This window comes from Atractosteus spatula, unplaced genomic scaffold, assembly GCF_055471065.1.
Source record: "Atractosteus spatula isolate fAtrSpa1 unplaced genomic scaffold, fAtrSpa1.hap1 Scaffold_18, whole genome shotgun sequence".
NCBI lineage: Eukaryota > Metazoa > Chordata > Actinopteri > Semionotiformes > Lepisosteidae > Atractosteus > Atractosteus spatula.
In genome coordinates, this window is record NW_028296741.1 from 234757 (window position 1) to 242662 (window position 7906).

The following is a 7906-nucleotide window of genomic DNA, read 5'->3' on the forward strand; positions in this document are numbered from 1 at the left end:
AAAGAGATTGATTTAGGAACATAAACATATTACCGTATGCAAACTGTACTGTATACAGTATGTATATGTATATTTAATGTCTTAACTGTGCCCATTTAAGTACTGAATATTTATATGGAATTTTAGCTCTGAAGGGAAATCTTAGTGCCTGAGCATAAAAAAAATAGGAGCATACTGCAATGCGTGTGAAGGCCATAAACAATATTAATTTTGGAACATAAACATACAGTATATGGCTGGTCTCGGTACTTTAAAGAAAACATACACGAAACATGGTTTCATTATGACCAGAATCGGTCTTGAGATATTTTTAACTTGATTTACAGTATTTGAGAGGTATGTCTTGACACCAATACTACGTAAATACTGCTCAGGTATATGTTTCTAGGTTTATATTATGCATTTCATACGGTCAAATTACTTTTGAGCAACTGATAAGAAGCGCGAAACGGTAGGCCCAGGGCGTTTTAGTTTCGTTTTGTGCGGGGACTGCTTTAACTATATCGCCGTGGATTGATTAGAGATATCAAGTACATACAAGTCATTTTTTAAATGTTGTAGTTCGTCTTGTAAAAATGTTACGAGTACATCATCTGTCAACAATTACACAGGTTCTGTTTCCATATTGCGGATTTTGGTTACGTAATATTATTTTCTAATTTCATATTGTGAATATATGTGTAACGTTGCCATAGCCAAAATGTAATGTAGTGGCTCTCTGAAGGCACTAGTTCTGTAGGGTTTGGGCATTTACTGTGACAATTATTAATTGTAGCAGTAAATCACAAAGTTGATTCTTGCGATGGCTTTAGAATCCAACCATGCGACATAACTCAAACAACTCACACACACAGGTACTAATACACGAGGATACATTTATTAATACATAGAATATGCAAATAAACCTAACAGATCTTATCAAGAGGGTTATCAGAATACAAAAGGTATATATTCAATCAGTTACGAAGAGTTACACATCAAGAGGACATATGTTCAGTATATCATTCATTTAGACCGTTTCATAAATGAACTTGGTTATAACTTCTACATTAGATACTCAAAACAAGTACATAGCTCTTAGGAATTAAATTGATATCAACTGGTTGGGATAACAATTGAATTCTTGAGCTGTAATGCATTGAAGTTGAATACTCATCCAATCTCTGGGGATTCAGATCTCCTGCGGGCACAAAGAAACAGTTGCAGGCTGTTGCTGTCCAATCCGCGCTCTCTGGCTGCATGCCAGGCTGTGCTGTGCGGCTTGCGACGGTGCGCTGCAGATGCTCACTGGCCGGCTAGTTAGTGTTGGCTTTAACTAGCAAAGTTTGCGCACAGGAGAAAAGATGACTGTGAGTCCCAGCAAGTCAGGAAGAGGACCGGTTCGTTTCTGATGAAGAGCTAGTTCTGAATAGTGATTCAGCTGTCCACAGTTCCGACCTGTTCACGAGGCACGATGCTAACCTCAGGTGGATCCTCTGGTTACTCTCTGGCAACCTCCGCTCTAGACTCTTAAAACAAAGCAAAGTTCTGGCACTCGGACACACTGGCCGTTCCGTGGTTGTCCGGGCTGAGTCTCAGGATGGTCAGGAGGCGCGGTGCGAGAATGTCCTGCTCTTGGGAGCCTTCTGCTCCTGGGCTGTCCTGCCCTGGAATTCACCTTTGAATTCCCTTTAGAAAAGTCCACTGAATCTTCCTGAATCTCCCAGGCTCTCTGTGTTGCCTGTTTTTACCTGAAGGAACTTCAGCTCGTTGATTGGCTGAAAGTTCCATGGGCATCAGAGTCCCACGTGGGTTACTCGGCCCTACCAGTCCCTGATTGGTTGATCAAGGTGAGATATGAGTCACTTACTCCTGACACTTAGGAATGCAGTCCAGATGTCCATCTGGCACTCCCTAGACAGATAGGCGCCAATGGATGACCATTGATCATGATAGCCAGGCTTAGCTAAGTGCATCCCCCTTTGGGAGCTGTCCTAGGAAACCTTATCAAAAGAAACCTTAAATCAGCCTGAATGAATAGTTTCTCTGTGGCTGCACCACAGAGATGAACAGAGAGATGAGGCCTAATTTGGGAAAGCTCAGAAACACTTAATTCTTTCTTATTAATAAGCCTCGCCACTACATATGATTTGGGCAAACAGAGCCGCAAAGAAGTACATTATGGGTTGTTGTTTTTTTTGCAGTTTTATCTAGAACAAGCGATGCTTAAACCTTTGTCTGATTCTTGTGAAACTATCCACACGACAGTTACCTAGGAGTTGACTTCAGTGATGTCACTGATGGGATGTTTCTAAAAATCCATCCTCTGTAAAACTTCTTCTCCAGTTATCCTGCATATGTATTCGCTAATGAAGCTGTGTGTTCTGAGCCTGGTTCTCTACATTTCTGTATGAACCAGCTTAGAGGGCTAAAGACAGCTTGTGTTTAAATTGAGTGTAAGGTAATTTATGCTTCTAAAGTCATGGTCAGCATTTATTATTGTACTGTGCTGTAAACTTGTTCTGTGCCTAATTACATTATTTTATAGCTTTATCAAATCTGTACATTGTCTGTCGATAATGTTTCTGTAGTGCTTTTTCAGACCTCAGCATGCGACCATGCTGGTGGTGCTGTGGGTTAGTTTCCTGACTCCCATGTCACATGGTCTGCGATTGAATCCAATGGAACTATGACTTTATTTTTTAACAAACATTTCTTTGAAAAAATGAAACGTTTCCCTTGGTCAGAGATTAAATAAAACCTCACTAGCACCAAACAAATTTATATTTCTACATATCACAACATGATCGGATTGAAGTCTTTTTAATAACAATGAATAGTCACCTATGCGTTACAAAATAAACATTTATATTGATTTGAATCGCGTTTTGATTTAAATCGTAAACACGTGTTTAAATATATGTGTTTAAAGGCGATATACTGTATAAAAGTGCTGATTCTTATGGAATGTGTTCCACCGGGGATTCAAAAAATGTATTTTTTTTAATCGCGTATCTAATGAAAATTGCAGTATAACTTTGTTAAAAGTTACAAACAGTGACATGTTACATTATAATTTGGGTGTCTCCTCTTGCCAGAAAGCTCTAAATTGCATTTTGAGTGCGGTTTTTGATTTTTTCTAAATTGCAACCCATAAATAAAGCTGATACAGTTTAGACTTACTGTATTCTAAACTGTATTACAACAGCACATTGGACAATGCAATGTAAATTGCAAAAATGCACTTGGAATCTGTCCAAGCCCTACTACCAAAATTATTTAAACTGCGACACTTATCATTCACCTTTAATAAACTTTATTTTATATAGCGTTTTAAGCGAATAGGTAATTAGATTGCTCATAAACCTAATCGCTTTTTCTACATAAACACAGCGTGATTGCTCTCTGAAAATGCTTTTCCTTTATATTTAGGCTCAGATTTCAACTATAGATCGTATTATTATAAACTTTCTTGGAAAAATGTCTTTTATGTAAACCATGTTTGCTATTAATTCATTTAGGGCTAAAATACGTTCATTGTCTTCCAATCGAGTCAAGTTGACATTGGAAGCTTGCCACGCCCGGACTGTTACACCAACGCATTAGCATGTTAAAGCGATTTCATTGAGGAGCCTAGCTACTAGTTAACACTGTACTTACTACTTTGAAAATACCTGTGAAACCAGTTTAATTCGTCACAGCCAGCACTCCTGCAGAGAGGGGGGGTTGTACTCATTAATGTCCGATGACATACAAGTGGAAAGATTACAGATTTTAATCATCTTTTTTCTGAACCAGGGAAAATCTGATCATGTTTCTCTATAACAATAATAAAAAAACTTTATTTTACATATCACCTTTAAAAGTGGCATCTCAAAACAAATAAAATAAAATAAAAATAAATATTTTTATATTATATATTTTTATATATAAATAAAATGTAAAATAAAGTTTTTTATTATTGTTATAGAGAAACATGATCAGATTTTCCCTGGTTCAGAAAAAAGACGATTAAAATCTGTAATCTTTGCACTTGTACAGTATGTCATCGGAAAATACAATCAGTTTCTGCTTTGTGTAAGGATGGTGTCAAAAAGTAATCTAAGTGGTGAGAAAGCTGTGCTCCTCAAAGCGCTTTACAGGATAAAAACAATAACAACAACAGTGGCTGGGAAAACGATTTTTTTATATAGAAATACAAAATGAGATACTGTATAATGATGTGCATGAACAAAGTTATACTGCTATTTTCCTTAGATACGCGATTAAGAAAAATACATTTTTTTTAATCCCCAGTGGAACACATTCCAAACAGCAGAAATATTGGCGATCTGTGGCTACAGAAAATAGTGTGAACTTTATAGGCAAATGTAAGGTTATATTAAAGAAAAACACTTATTGTCACCTTTATCAACGTGATTATTTAAGACAGTTGTTCGGAACAGTATCTCTTCTCATATCTGTGGCTGTTGTCCTACAACAACGGTGGTGAAACAGGCAGAATGTGTGGAAAGGACTGGAGATGGAACAGGAGACTCATCCAGTCAATAGTAAGGTTGTGTAGGACCGCACACACTAGGGGACAGTGTTGAGTAGCGTGGTTTAAAAGCTTGACGAGCCAGGCAGGAATCGAACCTGCAATCTTCTGATCCGAAGTCAGACGCGTTATACATTGCGCCCTACTGTCACTTTAGTCAACTGCACTACAGTGAGCTCAGAGCCGCTACTAGTAATGCATTGCCCCTGTCCACATTTTCTCAATTAGATTCACGTGTTTTTTACGTGTGTCTAATTACTACGTCTTTCGTTTTGTCTGGTTTTAAAAAAATGTCTCTTTAAAACAGACAAAGGGTTTATGTGTCTCCCTGAAATTCACACACGAGGGAAGTCACACGAGGAAGGAAAGATATCGCGTTTAAAAGGAATCCGGAGTGGAGACGCCGGCGATTGAAAACGAAGCTTCATAGAGTACGTGCGCGCTACCACTGAACTAAACTCCCGATACCTAGTTTTTTCCGCAGGTCTTTAATAGTGTTAGGAAGAGTGAACCGTCAACAGTGCACATTTTAAAGGTCAAAGCAAGACAATCAGACGTGAGGATAGATCAGAACAGGAGCCTCTGCTTCTCTGTTTACTGAGCGTTTGGTGAACGTAAAAGTGAAAGACAAATTCGCTGTTTTCACTTTTTAATTAAGGAACAAGAAAACACCATGCTTCGAGCCGGATTCAAAACAGCGACATAACAATCACCCGTTGTTTTTTAAAACAGTTTTACGCTCTAGCAACTGAGCTATGGAAAGGTCACCTCAAAACGCCCACGTTTTGTCATACGCGTAGCCCAATGTAGTGTACTGTTTCTGTTTATTTAAATTCCAGTTCGACATCAAAATACTCACTCCCATAGTCTCTTTTAGTAGAAGAAATAGAGCACGATTCTACTGTATATTCTACCTGAGATCTTACAAATCGTTTGAAGGGATATCAGTGCAGGCAGAAATTGACTCTTTTTCTAGTGGAATCGGGATCATACAAAACCTTTCTTTTGAATTGAGAAGAGGATCATGGTGACACTCAAAACATCCCTGCCATTGTTTCTTTCGAGGACTAATGGATTATTGAGGTGCAAACATCGGTTCAAATCAAAACTCCGCTACTGGAGTTGCTTCTTGGAGAGTTTCTTCAAATCTTTCAGCTGAACGTCGATATCTTGGGATATTAACGATGATATACAGAGTGGTTTTCTTTTGATCGAAAATTTTATTAAAATATGAGCCTCTTTTACCTTTGTCTTGGATGTTTCGCAAGGTATAATACTTTCCCTTGCATCCTCAGATAAACATTATAAATACCACAAAGTTACAATATATGGAATAGCATTTACTTTTACATATATTTTAAAATTTACTCTTATTTAAAGCTACATTTAGTGCTAGGTAAAGATAACGTTGCTAATACTGATGTAGTAGAAATGTAAGATGAATTGATAGCTTTATCTGAGGTAAAAAAAAGTCCTAAAACGCCTCCTGTAACAGGTGAGGACTCATATCTAGATTCAACTCCAAACGTTGCTATTGCATTGCGCATTATGTAAACACGACCTGTTTCAGCTTCTAGTGAGTGCAGTTTTTCCAAATTGAAATTAACAAGAACATTTTTCAAGATGCACCATGTCCCAAAACCGTTCATCAGGACTACTATTAATATCAGGTGAAAGCAGTACAAAACATAAGTGTAACCTAAATATTAAGAGACTATTGTCTGTCATCTACTGCTGTAAGCCATGTTTAGCCAGCGCTAGAAATATTACTGCTCTACTACAGTAGCACAAGTGCACAAACCCGACTTAGAAACGGTTCACAAGTCAAAAGCTGAAGACGACGAGGATGGGATTCGAACCCACGCGTGCAGAGCACAATGGATTAGCAGTCCATCGCCTTAACCACTCGGCCACCTCGTCGAGAAAGTCAGCCCCTGCGGACATGAGTTGGCGTGCTCAAGATCATCTTTCTTCATTCTTGATGGTCATTTTCTTCTTCCACCTGCCATTTCACTATTTTGCTTGAGTGATGTCAATCCACCAGGCGTGTCCTGTGCTTCAGTGGCGAGTATAGAGGACACCCTGTTGTACACGGAAAGCACATCGATCTCCTTGGATATGAAAAGTGCCAGATAAAAGCCATTTCTCTTCCTGTCTCTTAGTATCGGGGCTGCTAGTGCATGAAAAGGAGGCAACTTGCTCGGCGAGCAGGCTCAGCGCACACCGAACGCAGATGTCTCAGAGCGGTGTGTCCACGCGGCTGTAAGCATAGCGCTCTGCCGGCGCCGTGGTTTAGCTGGTTAAAGCACCTGTTTAATAAAGAGGAAATTCTGCGTTCAAATTCTTAGCGAAACCTTTCTTCCTGTTTTGTTTTACAGAACAGATCATTTGGGACACTCACAGAAGGCTTGATTTGGTTTAATGCATGTATTCATTTCCTTTGTCGGACTTTTTTAAATCATATATCTTACGAAAGATTAAATGTGAGCGAATTTTGTGTTCACCAAAAGTATGTAAATGGCAAAAAGCGGCGGGTAAGCGTTTCTGTGGTGCATTTGGTTGGCGTGTTCGGATCTTAACCCAACGTTGGGTGTTTTGAGCCCACCCAGGGACGCACTTCCTCCCATAGTAAACATCATCACCCCAGATATTTAATTTGTCCGCAAAACCTTAACTATTTTGATATTTGCAGTAGCAAACAATTGAGGGTTGGTCAGAGGTAAAGACTGCGATAGAGTCAACATTACCGGGAATTTCCAATAATTACCGACAAGGGCAACTTCCAAGCAGATAGTATTCACCCATGGAAATTTATGTTCCAATGTGTGGCGGGAGAATTCACTTATACTCCTGTTGCATCCTCAGCTAAAATAATTAAAATTATCTGAGAACTTGACAAGCAAAAACGACAGATCGCCGGAGTTATATTTTAATATTTTCGTATATTTACCTTAATTTGAATTCTAAATGTTAACCTAGTGTAATTTTGTTGTTCCTTTAAAATATTTTAGCTGAAGATGCGAGGGAGGATATTACACCTTGCCAAACATCTAAAATAACTGTAAAAGAGGCTGGCATTTTAATAAAACAGGCGATCAAAAGAAAGCTACAGATAGTATGGTATTATCCACAATATCCCTCGATATTGAAAGTCAGATCAGGAATTTGAAGAAACTATCAAAGAAGCAACGGCAATAGCAGAGGATGTTGATTTTGAACCAATGTTTACACGTCAATAATCCAGCAGTCCTCGCTTGCCAGACTTCTTCAAGATATTCTGTGTTCTATACAGAAAATCGAAAATTAAGCGCACATGCCGCAAGAGGGGTGGTCCGAAGCAAAGACTGCGGTAGAGGAGGAAAAAACTCCGCACGATGACTCGTGTCTAAT

The 7906-nt window shown here is 38.8% G+C and overlaps 1 non-coding gene across 1 annotated transcript; it reads right to left on the reverse strand.

Annotated features, from left to right (window-relative positions):
* Positions 1-6354: 6354 nt before the first annotated feature.
* On the reverse strand, positions 6355-6436 carry trnas-gcu (transfer RNA serine (anticodon GCU)). The gene has a single exon. It is a non-coding gene; the product is annotated as a tRNA-Ser (tRNA).
* Between the last annotated feature and the right edge of the window lie 1470 nt (positions 6437-7906).